We start from the raw sequence: 20,869 nt of genomic DNA, 5'->3' as shown, positions 1-20,869 counted from the left end.
TCAATCACTATTTTAAAATACTTGTTTTCTTTTACAATATTATATTTTATAATATATATTTATTTGTATTTTAAAACAATGTATATGTATATTTTGTATTTAAAAACATTCTTCTGATTAGGGATTCATAGCTTTCACCACACTGCCAAAGGTACCCATGTCACAAAAATAGTTCAAGGATCACCAATTTGAAGTCTTCTTTAATACTGGAAAAACTGGCTACTTGTAGGAAATTTTACATTGGTATATAAATTGTTATTCTTGTGATAATTATTTTGTTCCTTTTTTATGAGGCATTTTCAGCAGCATCAGAATAATTTGGCAATAAAAAGCAAATTTGAATGGAACTTATTTAAAACATTTAAAGCCATTATTAGCTTGAATTTCCTATCTCCATGTTGCTGTCTGAGTGCCAATCTTCACCTACCACTTGATACTTCAAGCTTCTACATGGCTTCTAATTGGTTCACCATGTAAAGCCTGTTATCTGTATACCCAAATCCTACTCACTTCCCCCAGCTTTTATGCTACTGTGTTCCTGTGTCCCACCCTTCATCTGAGACCTAGCACTCCAAGTTCCCAGACATACCTCAGTATTCCCTCACCATCTTCATACCTGTCCCCGACTTCCTGCTGTACCTCTAAGAACAGTAATCAAATCATCACCCCCAGAATACTCACTCCTCCTTAGCCTATATATGCTGTCTTTTTCTATTAGAATTTAAGTTCTTTGAGGACAGGGACCATCTGACTTGCCTTTATTTGAAAATATTTACATTATTTTTTGAAAGTAATTACATTAAATTATTCTATTAGTTAAAATACCAAAATTTATTCAACCATTCCCTCAGCTAGCAACATGCTTGGACCATAAGTGAATGAATAAATGATTAAAGTTTCACATGGGCAAAGCACTATGCTTAACTCTGGGAATACATATGGAAAAGCAAGATAATCCTTTTCCCAAGGAGCCCCCATTCTAATGAAGGCTTAAACTTTAAATCAGTTGGAACAAAGAATATAGCAGTGAAACATGTTAATATTGGCGTCTTTCATGTCATTTCCACTGATAAAATCGGATCTGATTTTAAGCTATTGTGCAAAGTTGAAGATTCTGATGTTGAACCATTTGATGGTGTCAAGGACATTGGGGGCAGGACCATTTGTTTTTAGCCATGAGATGAATCTTGACATTGTTTTCTTCCCAAGATGATGGATGCTAGAATCATTGTCATTCCCAGGGCTTTTAGGTTCAGGGTCTTGAGCTGTCTTTGGAAAAGTCTGATGGAAGATGGTAGTCAAGGTGGGGGTAGTGGCTTTCCTTGTCTGGCACATGCTGCCTTCTGTCTCTCTCTCTCAGGGTATTTTGCTGGTTCAGGTAGGCTACCTTGCCTCTCCTGTGAGTGGCAGTTAGTTGGCAGATTGGTATTTGGGGTGGGGTCAGGGGAGAGACTCCCAGGCTTTTTTACTTACCTTCCTGTTGGTGTCAGTGGGTCAGTAACTGTTGCTTGTGATATGAGGAAAAGTCAGCCCCTTCTCCACAATGATGGCTGTAGTGACTGGGCTGGATGCATATCTGGTGGACCGAGGGGACATTGCTATGCCCAAGCTCTTGGGTTCTGGGTGCTGGATGTCTCCATTATGGTGGACAAGGGTTGCTTGTCTGGCATATGATACCTTCTGTCTCTTCCTCAGGTTGCTTTGCTGCGTCAGATTAATAAATACTTTTCCATTTCATAATAATCATATGAGCTTGGGCTCGTTGGGGGATACAAATGAAAGAAAGAATCCCTGCCCTTAAAAGCTTAAGATCTACTTTGGAAACTAGGACATAAACAAATAAAAAGTTCACTAATGATGGACAGTGAGTTCTGAGAAGAACAATATTGCTCTAAGAAGTTTTCTTCGATGAAATAGTAGACTTTCTGGGCCTTTCTGGGTCTGTGTTTTTTTTCCCCCACTTTGCATTATTTCTTAAAGTTTTCTCCAGATTTCTTTGTATTTCCCTTAGTTAAGTCGAGCAAGGTTTTTACTATATGCTTGCTTTTGTTCTAGGCAATAGGAATACAGAAATGTGTCTTTCTCTCAAGGAACTGAGACAACATGTACACAGTTAACTTAGTTATTTGGTGATGGAGAAAGCACCAACAGTTGTGGGGGATTAGGAAAAACTCAATGTAGATGACATGAGCCAAGTCTTAAAGGGAACAAGGGATTGCAAGGAGGCTGAGGTGAGGAGGGAGTATGTTTCCGAGCATGGAGGATAAACCTGTCTAGAGGCACAGAGTTGGGAGAAAGTAATTACATTAAAGTATTCTATTAGTTAAAATGCCAAAATTTATTCAACCATTCCCTCAATGTTGTAAATTTTTGTTTTTTATTTGTAATAATAATTATTGTAAATGTTTGGATTTCCAGTGGTTTTGCCCTTAAAAATAATACTGCTGCAAACATTGAGCAGATAGCTTTCCCTCCAAGGGCGCCCTTCTCGCTCCTCCCCCCCCCCCCCCCCCCCCCCAATTGCACTAAACTGTCCATTACCAGCAGGAAAATAATTCATTCAGAGGGTAAGATAATTTTTGCCACTTTTGTAGCTCACCACCAGAATGTTTTCCATGATTTCCCCTCACTCCATTTTACAGTTTCCACTAGCAGTGTATGAATTTACCTGTTTTTCTCAATCCCATTAGCATTGAATTTCCTTATTTATTTAGATTTTTTGAAGGAAATTTGGAATATGGATAGGTGGAGAAAAAGTGGGAAGCATCATGAACAAAAATCCAAAGGTTAGGACCGTGGGGGACTCCAGGAGAAGAGGCGGCTGACTGACCACAGGGGCAAGAGAATTATAGCAGGTGCTTCTTTACAGGGATCACGTCTAAACTGACCGATTCTAGGTTGTTTTTTAAAGCATATCCACATCACTTAGCTCAGTATTTGGCACATTCAATCCAACAGTTAGTTGTTTAATTATGTCTAATTAGAAATCTCTCCTACCCAAAAGAAATATTTGTGATTGGATTCATAATAAACCCTAGGGTACGAATTTGAGAAAACACAGTTAATCAGTGTTGTCATTTTTCTTACACTTAATTTCACCAATTGGCTTTAATATCAAGTGGAAAATACCTATTAGATACCAATAGCAGGATGACAGACTGTGTGAAGTCTTCTAGAATTGGTGCAGTTAGAATTTAAAATATAATTTTCCCTTTTGTATCCTAAAAAGGAAGACACACAAATCATTTGGGGTTTAAAAAGACAATTTAAACTTTGAAGTCTTTGGAGCCTTTCTCCCCGAGGTCAGAAGTTCTCAGTGATGTAACATGGAATACAAACTGAGCCTTCAGTCATCAAGGTTAAAGTTGACAGAGCTTGTATGAACTTGTCAATCATGTGGTAGCAAGCAAAAACAAGCCAGCTGTTGTGAGGGAGGCATGGCTTTGAAAATCCACTGTGTTACAGTCAATGAGATACAGAGGCTGAAACAAAATCCATTCTGTACGGTCCTGAATCTCACTGCTGTGTTTGCAAGCGTGCCAAGCTCCCGGATGCAGCAGGCACAGAGGTGAAGAGCAGGTAAGGAATTCCTGTGTGTTTCCCTTTGAAAGGACTGGCTGCCTAAATGGGAAACGAGGCTTAATGATCACTAGCTATTTTACCCTCCGAACTAATACTCCTTTTGTTCTCCTGTCTTTAAGTAGAGACTGCCTGTCAGGTTTTTTTGTTTCCCCTCAAAAACTGCTGCACCGCGCAACAGTGGCTGTGATGTAGGGTGACTTACAACCTTGTTCATTGTTCTGCCTGAGGTTTCTGAAAATGAAAAATGATGCAGGTGCTAATGTTGATTCTGGCTAGAGACTGTGTGTGTGAGTGTGTGTGTGTGTGTGTGTGTGTGTGTGTGTGTGTGTGTGTGCCAACCATTTTTAGCACCTTTTGTTTTCACAGTTGGCAAAATGCACATTGGAACTAGAAGGCAATGCCTTTCAAAACTGTTTTCTAGGCTGAAATCTATAGTCCTGTTAGCTTCACTTATGTGACTGGTAGGTCTGGTATTTTTCAGCATTGCACAGTGTGAAATAGATTTCTGCAGTGCTGGCTTCCCTGCAGATTAGTCTCCCCCTCAGACTGGGTAAAGAACGCCAGCATCAGATGAAGACCTTTTTCCTTTCCTTCTCTTCCCTTCCCTTTCTTTTTTAGTAATAGCAGTCAGAAACAGGCATTTTGACTCTTGGGAACTCTGAATGTGAATATTGAAAGAATGGTGAGTCAGCAGCCACATCAAAATGAACAATTATTTAAATGAAAGGTGTGCATGAAAATGAATGTAGAAAATATTGTTTGCATGCATTTACAGCTTTGTGCAGGCAGGCTTTTTAACAAAAAATGATAATGGGAAAAATCAAATCACTGTGATTCTTAATGTTTCCCTTTCATTTTGTATTATAACTGTTGGGTTCTGTTTAGTTTCTTCTGTGTGAAAATCTGTCTAATGACAGTTTGGGGTCATTTAATTTAAAAAAATACATGTGAATTTTTGCCTTTTATGTTCTGATAAAAGAAACATTGCAAGTCTTATTTTGGACATATTTCCTAATGAATGAAATATCTTTGCCTGCTGTGTTAAATGACACTTTCTTTTTTATATATATACAATGGATACCATTTCTTAAATAGTCGAGATTTGCTGCAGATGTAAATTGACTGTTTAGGTATGTATGTAACTGGCTTGTTTCTATGAGTAGGAGTCCATGCTTGCTGCTTATGCTGCTAGCTGAAAGATGAAAGGGAAGAAGATGAAAAGAATGGGTTGCATAATTGTATTCTGTTAGCAATTTAATTGAATGTTACATTGAATGTTGTGCTTAAGATTTATTAAATAATTGGGTACAAATATTCTACTAATGTATTTATTTCATTTGAAACAAAATAAAGATTTAGGATAGCTTTGTTTTTATGGTGACTAAAATTCTTTCCCCTTCAAAATAGGTCAGGTTGGAGTAAATTCTTTAGCTTCCTAGATTGTTGTGAAATGAGTTTTGTAGATACCTAGATAAAGGAAAAAAAAAATACACAAGTTACTGTTGTGATACAGTTTGAAAGAATAGCTATATTTATTTATCTTATAAATTGAAAGCATTTGATCAGAGGCACTCTTCCTTTCTAGAAGCATGAAAATAGGGCACAGAAAAAGCTGGTCTAATGAAAGATGCTAACAATAACCATATATCACACACCGGCATTAACAGCTGTAGGTTACATAAGGTTTACGTAGCCCAGTTGGGGTGACACTCTATCATATTAAATACATGCCAGCTGTAGGATTTTTGTTGATTGACTGCTCAGACAACATCTGCCTTTTGGATTTTAGTAGTTTTAATACCTAATGGATATTTCATATGGCTTTTGGAAAACACCTAATTTCCAATTTTTCTCTAACCCTTCTCCACTTCATACAAAGGAGTATTAGTAAAGGTGGTGGTGGAGTGGGGAGACACCAAAAAGAAAGGATAATAGAATAGTTAGTTGTCTTCATGTGCTAATTTTTTTCATGACTCAACACCTCTCCTCCCTCCACCCCTCCCCTTCCCCAGCCCCTTCTTTGGACACAGGATTGCTATACCACTTTTGTAGTTTGTAGATCTCACTTCACCCTTGAGTTATTACCAGAGTAGCTTAATTTTTTAGTTTCAGAAATTATTTTCTAGAAACAGATCAGAGGAGTAGATTAGAGTACAAATTAACTTGATCAAAATTCTGACATTTTCAAATCAACAAATACTTTTGGAAATATATTTGTAGAGAGAGGCAAAGAACTTGAAATGCATTTAAAATTATTTTGTGTTCTGAACCATTGTGACATTTTTTTTTAGTTGCCTCTCATTTATTTAGTTAAAAAATTTTTTTTTTTTAATTTTCATTAATGACCAGTTTTCTGACCAAATTTTTTTGGTCCTATGACAGTATCTTTGACAGATTCATGATTTAAATCTAATTCTGGCTATAGTGATAAAGTTTACCATGAAATCCAGTTTTCTGAGTGTTATAGATTATGGAAAATTGGCAACGTTTAATAGATAAAGGCTCGAAAATAGTCTCAGAAATACTCTGGGTGCTAGGTAAGCTCTCATCATGGCAGTTGGTGATCTGACAAAACTAATGTGAATATTGATTTACATAGTAAGTTTTAGTACAGAATTTCTGAGATGCATTTAAGAGGACAGTTTTCTTACCCCCCCCCCCCCCCATATACTTCAGCTTAGTAAAGGTAATAAATCCTTTTAAGGATTTTATAGATCACGTATAACCCTTATAATAATAAAAATAATAACAGCTAACATTTATATGGCACTTTAAGAATGACAGAGCACTTTACATATGTACATTCTTTTAATCCTCACAACAACCTTATGAGGTAGCTGCTATTATTAGTTCCATTTTACAGATGAGGAAATTGAGGCCAACAGGGGTTAATTGACTTGCCCAGGGTCACACAGCTAGAAAGTATGCAAGGCTAAATTTGAACTCAGGTCTTCCTGACTCCCAATTCCTGTACTTTTTATCCTCTGCATCCCACAACTGCCTTATCAAGTGTCACCTTTCACCTGCTCTCAGGCTCTGGGCTTAGTGTCCCAAGTAACCAATATTAAGTTGCTGAGTGCCAGACTACATTAGACAAGAATTTCTTCACTGGGTCCAGGCTAAACAAAAAATTACAGAGAAAGATTGTTTTCCCTTCTGACTCTCTCTTACTAAATGAATTGAACAATAGGTGTCCTCAATATGAAATTATAGATATTTTCCCAGTAATTCAGCTTTGTCCTGGTTTTTAATGCTTATGATGTATAATGTTTTCCCCATTGAAGCTTCTCAAACATTGCTTTTCTTTTTTTTTAAAGCATAAAATCCCCTCTTTCCTATGAAAATATTTGATTTCTGAACTAAAATCTGGCTACCTTGATTTTATTTCATTTTTAAAACCAAGTATTTTTAAAGTGTGCTCATTGCTACTGGATTTTAGGATTGTTATTCCTCCAGTAGCTAATCAGATCCAATAAAATCTTTGCGTGGGTTATTTGGCTGAAGTCAGTGTGTTTTAATGGAAGGAACATTGGAACTGGAATGTATCATCAGCAACACCTGTGTTCAAGTACTACCTGTCACATATACTGCCTCTGTAATTCTGGCCAGGTCACTTAACCTCTGCATTAGTCAAAGGAGTTTCATACACCCATGAAATGACAGTTCCAGACCAAAAAAAAAATACCTGTAGAACTTTTTTTTAAAATTTATTTTTAGCTTTCAGCCTTCACTTTTTAAAAAGAAATTATTTTGAGGGTGGGGACACAAGGCAGTTGGGGTTAAGTGACTTGCCCAAGGTCACACAGCTAGTAAGTTTGAACTGTCTAAGGCCATATAAGATTTTGAATGATAAATACCACTCCCCTCCCCCAAGATTGCATGCAGTCTGGTATGGGCTATACATGTAGTACTTAACTTCTTGGGGGGAGGGGTTGGCATGAAGATTGAATGAGATGGTGTATTTTGTGAGAGTTAGAACAGCAGATCAAATCAACCAATAAACATTTATTAAGCACCTTTTATATGTCAGACCTGGGTCTAGATTCTGAGAACGTAGAGTGCCTGGAGATATAAGGACAAGAATGCCTTCCTGCCAGGAAGGAGCTCATATTATAAGGAGAGACAACAAAAATATATGCAGGAATATTCAAAACACATGCAAAATAGGATCAAGGTAACCTGGGAGAGGAGCAGAAATGGCCCCTTGCAGAAGGGGGTGCTTTAGCTGAGTCTTAAGGAAACCAGAGATGTAAATGCTGGTTGTCATTATTATTGTTGTTGTTAAAGTGTCCCCACTGGTGGTTTCATCTTGAGCCTTGATATTTGTAAGGATTTGGGATTAATATGTTTCATCTTGGTATAGATAAATTGTGCTGAAGATAGCCAACAAAGTGTATGCTTTTTTTTATCTCAGTAGAGATCATTTTAAAATATATATAGAAAGATATCTTTATATATTTTAAATATATAGTTTATATATTTAATAACTTGTTAAATAAAACATAATACATATTGCTAAATATTAATATAATGAAATATATATTTAAAATATATAAAGATCTCTTTCTATATGTAATATTTATATGTGATCTATTTACATTTATAAATATAAAAGCATATTTAAATAGATTAATTGTTTTATACATTTATATATTCATATATATGTCATGAAGATTGAATGAGATGGTGTATTTTGTGAGAGTTAGAACAGCAAATCAAATCAACCAATATGCATTTATTAAGCACCTTTTATATGTCAGACCTGGGTCTAGATTCTGAGAATATACAGTGCCTGGAGATTTAAGGACAAGAATGCCAGGAAGGAACTTATATAAAATGCTTTTATATAGAAAGAAATATATTGTGCCCATATATACACACACATGTCTGTGTGTTTGTAGTGTTGTCTAAAAAAATGTCTGCTGAGAGCATCCTTTGAAAGTTTAAGGTATTATGGGTCTTTTGTGAGTTTAAGAAACCTCCTTTGTAAAATGGGGGAGCAGTTTGTTAGCTGATCTCTTAGAAGTGTCTCAGTTCTTCTATATAAATTGGGCCCCAGATGTTCCCATGACTCTACAGTGGGCCAAGTCTCCTTTGATCTTTTAGCCTGTTGTGTATGAATTGGAAAGTTTTTTTTCCCTCCTTCTCCTCTTCCTCCTCCTCCTCTCCCCTTTCCCCCTCCCCCCTCCCTCCCTTCTCTCATTACAGAATTTTAGGATAGAATCTGATGTTTCTGTCTATAACATTTGTGATTTACCCAGTATAGTACCTGGAACATAGTAGCTACTCAGTAAAGGATTATTGATTGCCTTATCTGCACTCTGAGAAGGTCCCTGTTCAGATATTGTTTGTTAATTGTATTAACATGTATAATTGTGTGCTTTTCATTTCATTAAGAACCGCAGCTATGGATGCTGTTGTCTTCCTTCCCTCCCATATGCGCAGTACTGATTTCGGCTAATGAATAGAACAACAGGGCATTATGTAGTATAATAAAACATGAGTATAAGAACCATGGACATGAATGCAGGTGATTGTTGGACCTTGATGGTAGGGAAGCCTTGATAGTTGGTGTGAAATAAGATCTTGGGGTTTTAGTGAATTGCAGACTCGATGTGAGGCGGCCATACGGCATGACAACCAGAATGCCTTAGGTTGCATTAAGATGGATGGTGTCAGAAGCAGAAATGTGATCATCCCGTGGTACTCTAGTCGGTCACATCTGGAAAATTATGCTTTTAAGGCCCAACTAAAATCTCACTTTCTCCAGGGAGCCTTCCCGAACCCCTCTTAGTTCCAGTCAGTGTCTTCTCTCTCCTGTTTCCTATTTATCCTGTACATATTCTGCGTTGTATATATTTGTTTACATGTCGTCCCCCTCATTAGAACATAAGCTTCTTGAGGACGGAGACTGGTTTTTTTTTGCCACTTTTTGTATCCCCAGAACTTAGCACAGTACTTGACATGTTGTAAGTAGGTGCTTTTAATAAAGCTTTATTGATTGTAGCTTTATTGAGCTCTGGGTGCTACATTTTAGGAAGGGTATTGATAAGCTATGTTCTTATCCAAGGGAAGATAACCAGGGTCCTAAGCTGATGGAGGATGGAAGCCAAGCACAGACTCTGATTGAAGGAACTGAAAATATTTAGCCTGGAGAGAAAAAGTTGGTTTTTTGGTTTTTTCCTTTTTTTGGGTGGGAAGAAGAAGAGAAGAAGGTGGGACCGCAGTATTTAACCTCTGAAGTATTTGAAGTGTAAGAAGAACTAGACCCACTCTGTTTAGACACAGAAGGGAGAAAGAACCAAGAGCAATGACTATAAGCTGTAGAGAGACAAGTGTCTTTTCAGTTTAAGGATCAGCTTTCTAACCACTAGAATTCTTCCAAGATATATTGACAGGTAGCAAATTCACTGTCACTTGAGGCCACCAAGCAAAAGTTTAGTGATTTTTTGGTTAGGAGTGTCATCACTAGGATTCTTGGTCAGATACAGATTGCCCCAGAAGGCCTCTGAGGTCCTTTCTCGTTACAACATTCTGTGATTTGGCTCTAATATAATCAGATGTTTGGTGTAGCAAGACGCTTTGTAAAGGAATTTCACTCTGATCTGTTTTATCCTATATTCAGACTTAAAGACACTGGAGAAACTCCCTGTACCTACTTTGAAGCAGATTTGGTATCAACCCAGATAATCAGATAGCCTTTCTTTTTTTTTTCAAGTTATTCTACTGCTGCTGCTGCTGCTACTACTACTATTACTGCTACTGATAATAACTTTTAAACTGCTCCCCAAAATTATAAGTGATCAAAGCCTGCTGAATCTTTCCATATCTTCCAGTAACTCAGATAGTCACTTCAAAGCAAAGGCAGCTTAGAAATGGAAGATTCCTTATCTAAAGGTGCCAAGGTCTCATTGTCTGCAGTGTTTCACCCTGAATAGGCCAGACCCATCTACTTACATTCAATGGACAGGTTTTTTTATTATTAAAAATATTTCTGTGGATGGCTAGATGGAGCGCTGGCCCTGGAGTCAGGAGGACCTGAGTTCAAATTCGGCCTCAGACACTTGACACAATTACTAGCTGTGTGACTTTGGGCAAGTCACTTAACCCCAATTGCCCTCCCCCCAAAAATGTTTCTTTTGAATAAGTATTTTTAAAATTAATTTGTCCCTCTTCTCTCCTTTCCATTTGAGAATTTTCATTTTAACAAATGGGCTAATGTGTATCTACAGAATCCAGCAAAACAAATACCTCCATTTTCTGTATACAAAAACGTTTATTTTTCTTTTGCATTTTACATTTATCACCTCTCATTCTTTTGGACTCGTGGTATATCCCTTATCTAATAGAATTCTAAAATCTTTGAGCGTTGTCTTTCTTAGTAATATTATCATTGTATAAATTGTTCTAGTCACTCTGCTCCACCATCAGCTGATAAAGGTTCTCCCCATTTCCTCTCAAATTGTCCATTTCTCTAGTAATACTCCATTACATTCATTGTTGTAAAGTTGTTGCAGTTGTGCCTGACTCTTCATGACCCCATTTGGGCTTTTCTTGGCAAAGACACTGGAGTGGTTTGCCATTTCCTTCTTCAGCTCATTTGACAGATGAGGAAACAGACACGTACAGGGTTAAGCGACTTTCCCAGGGTCACACATCTGCTGTCTGAGGCCAGATTTTAACTCGGGAAGATGAGTCTTCCTGATTCTAAGCCCAGTGTTCTTTCTAACCACTCTGCCACCTACCTGCTCCCATTCCATTTGTATACTCCGATTTGTTTATCCCCGATAGGAAGACATCCCCTTGTACCCATTTCTGGTTACCACAACCAGTCCTGCTATAAATACGTTTTTTAAAAAATTTCTTTGGTGTATAAAACCTAATAGTGAAGCTGAGTCAAAGGATATATTATGCACACTTTGGTAACTTGTCTGGATATAGTTCCAAGTTGCTTTCCAGAATGGCTAGACCAATTCACACTTGCACAAACGATGCTCTGATGTCTTTGTTTTTCCACAGTCCCTCCAGCTAGTCTTATAGGTATAAGATGGACCGTCAAAGTTGCTTTAAGTTGCATTTCTCTTATTATTTCATGATTTAGATATCGATTTATTTATTATTATATTATATATTATTATAATCATTATTTATTTCATGATTTAGATATCGATTTATTATTATATTATATATATTATTCTAATCATTATTTATTATTTCATGATTTAGATATTGATTTATTTATTATTATATATATTATTATAATCATTATTTATTTCATGATTTAGATATTGATTTATTTATTATTATATATATATTATAATCATTATTTCATGATTTAGATATCGATTTATTATTATATTATATATATTATTATAATCATTATTTATTATTTCATGATTTAGATATCGATTTTCTTCATATGATTGATGATAGCATGGATTACTTCTTTTGGAAACTGCCCTTTCATATCTTTTGCCCATTTGTCTATTGGGAAATGGCTCTTAGTCTTATAACTTTGAATCTTTTTCCTTATATATGTTAGAAATGTGGCCTCTATCAGAGAAATGTGTTGTGAATATTTTTTCCCCCTGTTAACCTGTTTCCATTCTGATTTTTACTGCATTACTGATATTTATGAAAGAACTTTTAATATAGGCAAAAGTTGTGCAGGTATCACCTTTGCTCTTAAGTCAGAATCTAGATGTCTCCTCTATCTAACTGGCATTTAAAACAAATAGACCTTTGTATAGATTCTTCCATACTTTTACATCCACTGACCTCCAGCCACTGTACAGGGTCTTTATTACTTGTGTGGGTTCAGGTGCCTCTTCCTAGGTCTAACATAACCATATGGACAGTATGAAATCCATATAAAACAGAAGGTTTTGTCTGAAAAAAATCCCTTGTGGTTGAAGAAGCTCCTAGTTCGTAATTTCTTTTAGAAGACTAAATATTCACTGTGAGTGTGAGGGATAAGAGTAGATTCAGAGACGGAGAGAAAAACTTAACTGTTAGTACTTTCCCTACTATGTGCATTATTTATATCCATAGTGGTTTGTATGTTGTCTTCCCCGTGGAAGTGCCTTGAGGGTACTTTTTATCTGCAGTCCATAGTATAGTGCTTGACACATAGTAGGCATTCAATAAATGCTTATGATTGATTGAAAGGAACATACATCATACATTTCGATGAGATAACCATAAAAAATATTATTTAAAAATTGCTTAAAGGGGAAAATGTTAGATAATTCACTTGTGTGTGACACATGAATATGTCCTAAGGCTGGATAAATGAAATATTTCTACAGTAAATTTGAGGAATGACCTCTTTACCCCAAGAGGTAACACAGGCTAGAAACAAAACTAATCAGAAGAAGGAGAAATACGTTCATTAGTTATCTGCATTAATACTGGGTTCTTAGAAACTAGGATATTTTGAGACGGACATCTTTTAATTTGAAGGTCAAAACTGGACAGAAAGCCATTACCTACCTATAAAAGCATCCATAAGAAATAAGATACTAGGTCTGACCTAGTGACACACTATTCCTGCTTGATCCTTCCAAACCACTGATGTGGAGCTTTAGTTTCCAAATCTCTGCTGCTTTAGTTAATTTATTTTTGTGAAAAGCAGAATTTAATCTTTGTGAGGCGAATCAGTGGATAGATGTGTCCTTTTAAGAGAGAGTTTTAGAAGACTGATTAAAACAAGAGTATTAACGTGTAAGTCTGATAATGCTTCAGGCTTGGTTTGTTCTGTTCATCGTCATCTTTGTCATTTTAATCCATCTGGCCATTCTGATGTGTTTGGGCCACTCATTCCCCTACGACCTCCTACAGAGAGCATGCTTTGTGTTCTTGAGTGCTGTGGTATCTAGTTCAGTACTATCTAGTTCTCTCCCTACTTTTCAATTCACTACCAGTAGTGGTTGGTTGATGTTGATGACCTTAAGACCAGAATTATAAGTAGAAATTTCTTAGTCACTCTAGATTTTGATGGATTACAAAATGTATTTTTAGTGGCATCTGGCCACAGTCCTAAATTTTTTTTTGGAGGGCAGTTGGGGTTAAGTGACTTGCCCAAGGTCACCAGCTAGTTTTTGTGTTAAGTGTCTGAGGCTGGATTTGAACTCAGGTCCTCCTGACTGCAGGGCCAGTGCTCAACTCACTGTGCCACTTAGCCACCCCCTAAACTTCTTACATACATTTTTTAGAAAATGTTCTATTAACCCTTAAATGGGGCAACTAGATGGCACAGTGCAAGATAAACTTTTAAAACTGTGGTGTTGAACTTGGGTCAGCAGGCTGCAAAACTCTAAACTGCAGCCAGAACCAGAATGAAATATAATTGGGAAATGTTTAACAAAATAAATGAAAATATCGTATGACACTGATGATGTTCATTTGTGGTTTTCCAAGTCAGTAAGCAGCTTGCTTCTGTTTGAATTTGATGCCACTGTTTTAAAGTATAATGGAAAGAGCTTTGCCTCCAGAGTCAAAGGACCTGGGTTCAGATTCCACTTTCAGTGCTTCCTATTTATGTGACACCTTGGGTAAATCCCTTAACTTGCCTTGCTGAACTCAGTCTCCTCATGTCTAAGAAGAGGGAGTTGGAGACGAGGGGTTCCCTTCCAGTCCTACATCTGTTATTCTGGTCTTGAACATCAGCTTCTGTCCACTGGTACTCCCTGCCAATGATAACTTCTTCACATGTTAATTCTGAATGTACTCATTTGTTAGCAGTGTAACTGTTTTTCAAAATTCATGGTTCTCCCTCTCTTTTGGGGGGAAAAAAACTGAGCATGACTTCTGATTTCTTGAGAATTGTCATCTACTTCTTTCTTTTTCTTTTCTTTGTTTTTCTATATTTTTTTCTTTACTTCATTGGAGAATGCCCTCTTGAATTAGAATGCCTAATTATCATTTATTTATGATACCTTTTGGTAGTGGTACTTACATGCTGAATTGTTCAAGGTCACAGAACCACTGTTTGTTAGAGGTTGGATCTGTCCTCTGATATTTCTTCTTACTATCCAGGCTCCCTGTTTTGGAAGCTAAGTGGTCCAGTGGATAGAAATCTGTACCTAGAGGCAGAAAGACCTGAGTCCCAATCCTACTTTAACACAGAATAGCCATGTAACCCTGGGCAAGTCACTTACTCTGCTGAAATTTTCTCATCTGTAAGATGGGGATGATAATAATAGCATCTACCTCCCAGGGTTGTCGTTAGACTCAAATGAGATAATAATTGCAAATTATAAATTGTAAATTTACAAATAATTATGAAGTTTAAGAAGTCAACAGGAAATACCACCTGGAGATGGCAGGGGTCTGAGAAGCTGAGATGGGCCTTTCCTTGGAGAACATTGTCACACCCACAAATAAAAAGCTAGCTGTTATTATTTTTAGCATCATTGTCATCATTATCACTGTTCCCACAGAGGAATAGAATAGTAAGTGGGGACATATTTGTAAAGCTCTTTGAAAACTTTAAAGCATAATATAAATACTTGTTTCAGTCGTGTTTGACTCCTCATGACTTCATTTGGTAAAGACACTGGAGTGGTTTGCCGTTTCCTTCATCTCATTTTACAGATGAGGAGACTGAGGCAAACAGTAAGGTTAAGTGACTTGTCCAGAGTCACACAGATAGTAAATGCCTGAGACCAGACTTGGAAGATGAGTCAGTCTTTTTGACTCCAGGCCTGGAGCTTTATGCTTTGTGCCACCCAGTTGCCCAAGCTGACCCAAGCTGGCCCGTCTCCAAAGTGGAGACCCTAGGAGGAACTCACCAGTGGGAGAAGGGGACTGGCATGGCAGTGGGATATTCCAGGAGGAAAAAGCCACAGGAGAGGGGGAAGTAATTTACATGTATGTAATATGAATTAAAAGTGGCAGCCAGTGCATAGAGAGCTGAGCCTGCCGTCAGGAAGACCTGAGTTCAATTCTGGCTGTAGACACTTACCAGCTGCGTGACTCTGGGCAAGTCATTTAACCTCTGCTTGCCTTAATACGCTGGAGAAGGAAATGGCAAACCATTCCATTATCTTTGCCCAGAAAGCCTCATGGACAGCATTGGTCCATGGGGTCAGGAAGAGTAGGACACAACTAAATAACTAAAAGACAACAACAAATACAGCAATAAAAATTAAAAGCAATTAGGAATTGTGAAGAGGGGGGGAAAAGTCACAACAGTAATTTTTATGAATTAGGAAACTCTGTAAAACACCCATTGATATCTCTGCTTTACTTAGATTAACATTTAATCAATAATGTGTTATTTTAAATCATATCTTGTCATGTATTTATATATATGATATTATCATGTATAAGTAAACTAAATTTTTTTAAACCAAACCTATTATTTTTTAGACTTTTTTTCCATAATCCTGAATTGATTTGAGGGAAAAGTGGGAGGGAAGAAGAGATACATTTTAAGTACTGCTCTAAGAATGGCAAGTGTGGGTATAGAACTTTCCTTTCTCCCATGGTTCCTTATTTCTAAATATATTTCTCTTTGTACTCACAAATGACTCACCTTGAGCTACTAACTTTACACACGTAGATTACCTAAAAAAGGTTAGGTGTTTTGAATTTGTCCCTGTACAGCCATATCTATGATTATGCATACAGGAAATAGATTAAGTTCAGAGCTCAGATATAGCAACATTTGATCCTACTGACATGGTATTTTCTACTCTCATCCAATTGACCAGTAAGCTAAGGGCCAAAATATACACTATTTCTGGCATTGGTTGGCCAGTATGACTAATATTTAGACTTTGTTCTCCATGGCAAGGGGTCAGTAGAAAATACCACCTGGTGATGGCAGGGGTCTGAGGTACAGTCAGGGGAAGCTGAGATAGGCGTTTCCTTGAAGAACATTGTCTGTCTGTCTGTCTCTCTCTCTCACACACACACACACACACATTTTATAATCTCTAAATTTGAACATTTTTATTAGCTCAAAATAATGCTTCTAAAATCACATAGCCAAAAAATATGTTCTCCTGTAAACAAGTGCGTATGTCCCACAAAATCTTCAGCTCAGCTGCGAATGGATTTTTTGGGCTCTGGATTTACCTCTTTTCATTTTTGTTTTTTCAAATGATTTATCAGTCTCAAGTACTGCTTTAGTATCCAAGTTCAGGCAAATCAAAAGAGCCAAAGGAAACTGAACCTTTCATCTATTTTTTTTTTTTTACGTAATACGTTGAAAAAGTCAAAGCACTCTGACTTCCAAAAGGTAATCAATTGTTAAAGCTAGCCAAGTGCTGGTCTAGCTCTTTTAGACATTACAGGTGTTGAGTGGCTTATTTGGGCTTGTTGTGAATTTAAATCCTTGGTGGGAATAATGAAATAATTAGAAACTAAACCTAAGAGAAAATTGTAGGTTACTTTCCTTTTCTTTGAGGGTTTCTGTCAAGTACCAAGAATAAAAATACAAGGTTATAGATCTCCCATTATGGGGGATATTTGCCTGATGAGAAAGGATCACCCAAGAGAGATTGTGATACCTCTTAATGAGTCTGCAGGAAGACAAAAGGAGGTGTGTATGTATTCTTCCCTTCGCCACTTTGGGCCCTGAAAACTTTCTTTAGATGACTAAAAGTGTGTTTAAAAAAAACTATTTCTTTTGAGAAAAGTACTGTCTAGGACATTATCTCTGCTAAATACTTCTAATTGTTCTGTCTGACACTAGTGTTTTCATAAGCAGATTACTTTTTTTGAAACATTGGTAGTAAGTCTCTCTTCAAAAATCTTCAGGGATTAATTCCTGTTGCCTAAAGGATAAATTCTCAGCTTCTTAGCTTAGCATTTAAAGTCCTCACCCATCAGATTCCCAGTTCATTTCAAGAATTCAGCAAACTAGTGACCACATTGATGTGGGCACTCTCTCCATTAGTCAGCCAACAGATATTTATTTAGAGGCACTATGGGGGAAGAAATGGTCCCTTTTCTGAAAGGGTTCACATTCTAATGTGAAGAAAGCATAAAAATAACCATAGGGTATAAATGAAAGGTACAAGGGAAGGGACATATAGCTAAGGAAGGGGGTGGGTGATGGGAGAGGCCATTCAGAGGATTTTCTATTTTGTCTTAGAGGTAATAGGGAAATACTGGAGTTTGATGAATATGGTCCTACCTACCCTTTAGGAAAATCATATTAGCAGCTGAGTAAAAGATGAGTTAGAGTGGGGAGAGACATGAGGAAGGAAGAGGGCTAATTAGAAGCTTCTGGCGTAGTGCAAATGAGAGGTGATAAGATCCTGAACTAGAGTGGAGGGTGTGTGAGTAGACAGAAGGGGGCATATACAAGAAATGCTGCAGTAAAAACAAGATTTGATAGCAGATTGGACATTAGGGTGAGTGCAAGTTGAGGATGATGGTGAAGTTGCAAACTTCAGTACCTAAGAGGATGGGTGGTGTCCTTCTTGTTTTTTTAATTTAATTTGTGGAATAAAACAAGCATTTCTATAAACATAGTATAATAAAAAAGGTGATTGTACATAAAACTGCAAATCTATTATGTACAACTTTCTATTTCTTTTAAATATATAATAAAGTTTTGTAAATTTCTTTTCTCCCCTTTTTTTTCCTTCCCTCTCCCTTTCCCCTGCCCTAGAGATGCCTACCATTAGACGCAAATAGGTATATATGTAAAATTATTCTATACATACTTCTTTTTATCATTCTTTCTTTGGATGTAGATGGTATTTTCTTATACTTTTTATAGTTAATTTGAATATTTATAATAGTAAAAGTGACTTACCAGCTCAAAGTCAGTCTTAAATCAAAATTGCTGTTGTTGTATACGGGGTATTCTTGGTTCTGCTCATTCTACTCTATATTATTTCAGGCAAGTCTTTCAACGTTTCTTCTAAGATCGTTGAGATAATTTCTCATAGCACGGTAGTATTCCATCACAATCATATACAACAATTTTATAGTAATAAGGAATTTTGCCTTCTTGTTCTGTGCCACTTTATCTTACACAAGAGGTTTAGTAACATCTGAGAAGCCCCCTTTTTTTTACCCCGTACAGCACATACTCCCAACTCATTTTTAAAAATTTATTTATTTTTAGTTTTCAGCATTTACTTCCATACATTTTAAATTTTTCCTCCTCCCTCCTCAAGACGGCCTGCAATTTGATATAGACTTTACATATGTACATTCCTATTAGACATATTTTCACATTAGTCATGTTGTATAGAAGAATTATAATAAGTGGGAGAAACTTGGAGGAAAAAACAAAACCAAACAAAATAAAAAACAAAATAAACTGCTTTGCTTTGCACTCAGACTCCATAGTTCTTTCTCTGAATGTGGATGGCATTTTCCATCATGAGTCCTTTGGATTTGTTTAAGGTCCTTGCGTTGCTGAGAAGGGCTAAGTCACTCAAAGTCAGTCATCGCACATACCGTGGTTGTTACTGTGTACAACGTTCTCCTGGTTCTGCTCCCTTCACTCAGCATCAGTTCACATAAATCTTTCTAGGATTTTCTGAAGTCGATCATTTCTTATAGCACGATAGTATTCCATTACATTTCACATACCACAACCTGTTCAGTCATTCACCAATTGATGGGCATCCCCTCAATCTCCAGTTCTTGGCCACCACAAAAAGAGTTTCTACAGATATTTTTATACATGTGGGTCCTTTTCCCATTTTTATGATCTCTTTGTGATACAGCCCTAAAAGTGGTATTGCTGGGTCAAAGGGTATGCACATGTTTATAGCCCGCTAGGCATACCCAGCTCACTTCTTGAAGAAAGTGTTCATACCTTCTCATCCTGTGTGATGGCATCAGGTTCATTTTTCCTAGTAAAGCTGTCAAAAACAATGGAGGGCTTCCCTTATGTCTTTAAAAATTCTGTTGGCACCAGCACAACCCTTAAATAGTCTATTGTATTGTATTATTTGGCTTGTGACAGGTCTGCTTCCTCTTCCTGTCCTACGGAGTGATAGTCTTTAATGGCACTTCTTAGGTTCAAAGTTACACAAACTACCTAATGTTCTTTCACTTTTCATCAATCAATAAGCACCTATTAAACCCCTACTCTGTGACCATCTTTGTGCTAGGTACTGGGGATATGGAGACAAAAATGAAATCCTATGCAACTTTCACCTTCCCTTTAAACACTTGTAAATTTGATTTTTTGGAGATTATGATTAATGTTCCACTGATTTATTGCCATAAAGCATCAAAAGGAAAATATTGGAAAGTAACAGGATTTGTGCAGAGAGCAGCTTGAGATTATTGAAAGCCCTGCATTTGAGAAGTGGGGGTTGTGTTTGGCCTGTGATTTCATCAGGGGGTGTAATTCTCTGGATGGAAACTCACCTACAACTTATGGTTGCAGAGAGTTGCTTGAAACACTGATGGGTTAAATAACAGCTGAAACAGCTGTGTCAGAGAAAGGCCTTTGAACCAAGGTATTCCTAGTTCAAAGGTTGGCCCACTATCTCTTAAACCACAAATGTCAAGCACAAGACCCGAATCACTCCTTAGTGTGGCCCCAACCAGATTAAAATGTAACCAGGAAATATTTAACAAATAAAAATACAATAAAATGTAGGTGATGTTACTATATGGTTTTCTAAGTCATTATGTTTCTGCAGGGGTCCTGGTTCTTGTGACCCCTATTAGTTTTTGTTTGATGCCCCAGCATTAAACAATGTCACTGCTTTTATTTATATGTACCTAAAATTTCTGGTAAACTTATTATAATTGATATTTCCATAGTTTTCTCATTAAAAATGTAATTGAAAATGATATAGTGCATTAGTAATTTTTTATGTGGTCTCTACAACTTTTAACCAATTTTGTAATCAGTTGTGATAACATTTACAATTGTAGGTTTTGAAATAATAAAAATATTTGCTTATTGGGGAGTGGCAGATACCACATCTAGTACATTAAAATTCTAGGACATAATCTGACTGTGGTACGATTTTATTCCATATGGTTGTTGTATAAAAGTAGAATCCACTCAAATTTCTGCTACTGTTTATATTAAATACTGTTTTTTTTTGTCTAACTCAACGCCAAGCCATGAATCAAAATCAAATTAACTCTGACCTTGTTCCCAATAAAAATGATAGGTGGGCATGAATGGGTGATGATATATTTTATTGGAATGAAGTTCTGAACTGATGAGATAACAGATTCTTTTGAGAACTAGGAAGCTGAAGTAGAAAGCTGACAGAATTCTTAATAAAAGAGACCCATTTATGAAGCATCCCGTTCAAAGTAATCTACTGCTAAACAAATCATTTTA

At 36.8% G+C, this 20,869-nt stretch overlaps 1 protein-coding gene across 8 annotated transcripts in view; it reads left to right on the top strand.

The window, feature by feature from the left end:
• SHROOM2 (shroom family member 2) overlaps nucleotides 1–20,869 on the top strand; it is a 240,813-nt gene that overhangs the window by 187,075 nt on the left and 32,869 nt on the right. The window contains exon 1 of one of the 8 annotated variants that reach the window (XM_069072806.1): nucleotides 3,504–3,579. The exons of the other annotated variants lie outside the window; for them this stretch is intronic. The gene's annotated coding sequence lies outside the window, so the exon portion shown is untranslated. Of the gene's footprint in view, nucleotides 1–3,503; nucleotides 3,580–20,869 lie in introns of those variants that run through there. 8 annotated transcript variants of the gene reach the window in all.

Source organism: Petaurus breviceps, unplaced genomic scaffold, assembly GCF_028583685.1.
Source record: "Petaurus breviceps papuanus isolate PSGF00001 unplaced genomic scaffold, PetGlider_PUasm1.0 90849, whole genome shotgun sequence".
Taxonomy (NCBI): Eukaryota; Metazoa; Chordata; class Mammalia; order Diprotodontia; family Petauridae; genus Petaurus; species Petaurus breviceps.
Note: the sequence above shows the minus strand (reverse complement) of the source record. Positions and strands in the feature narration are given on the sequence as shown.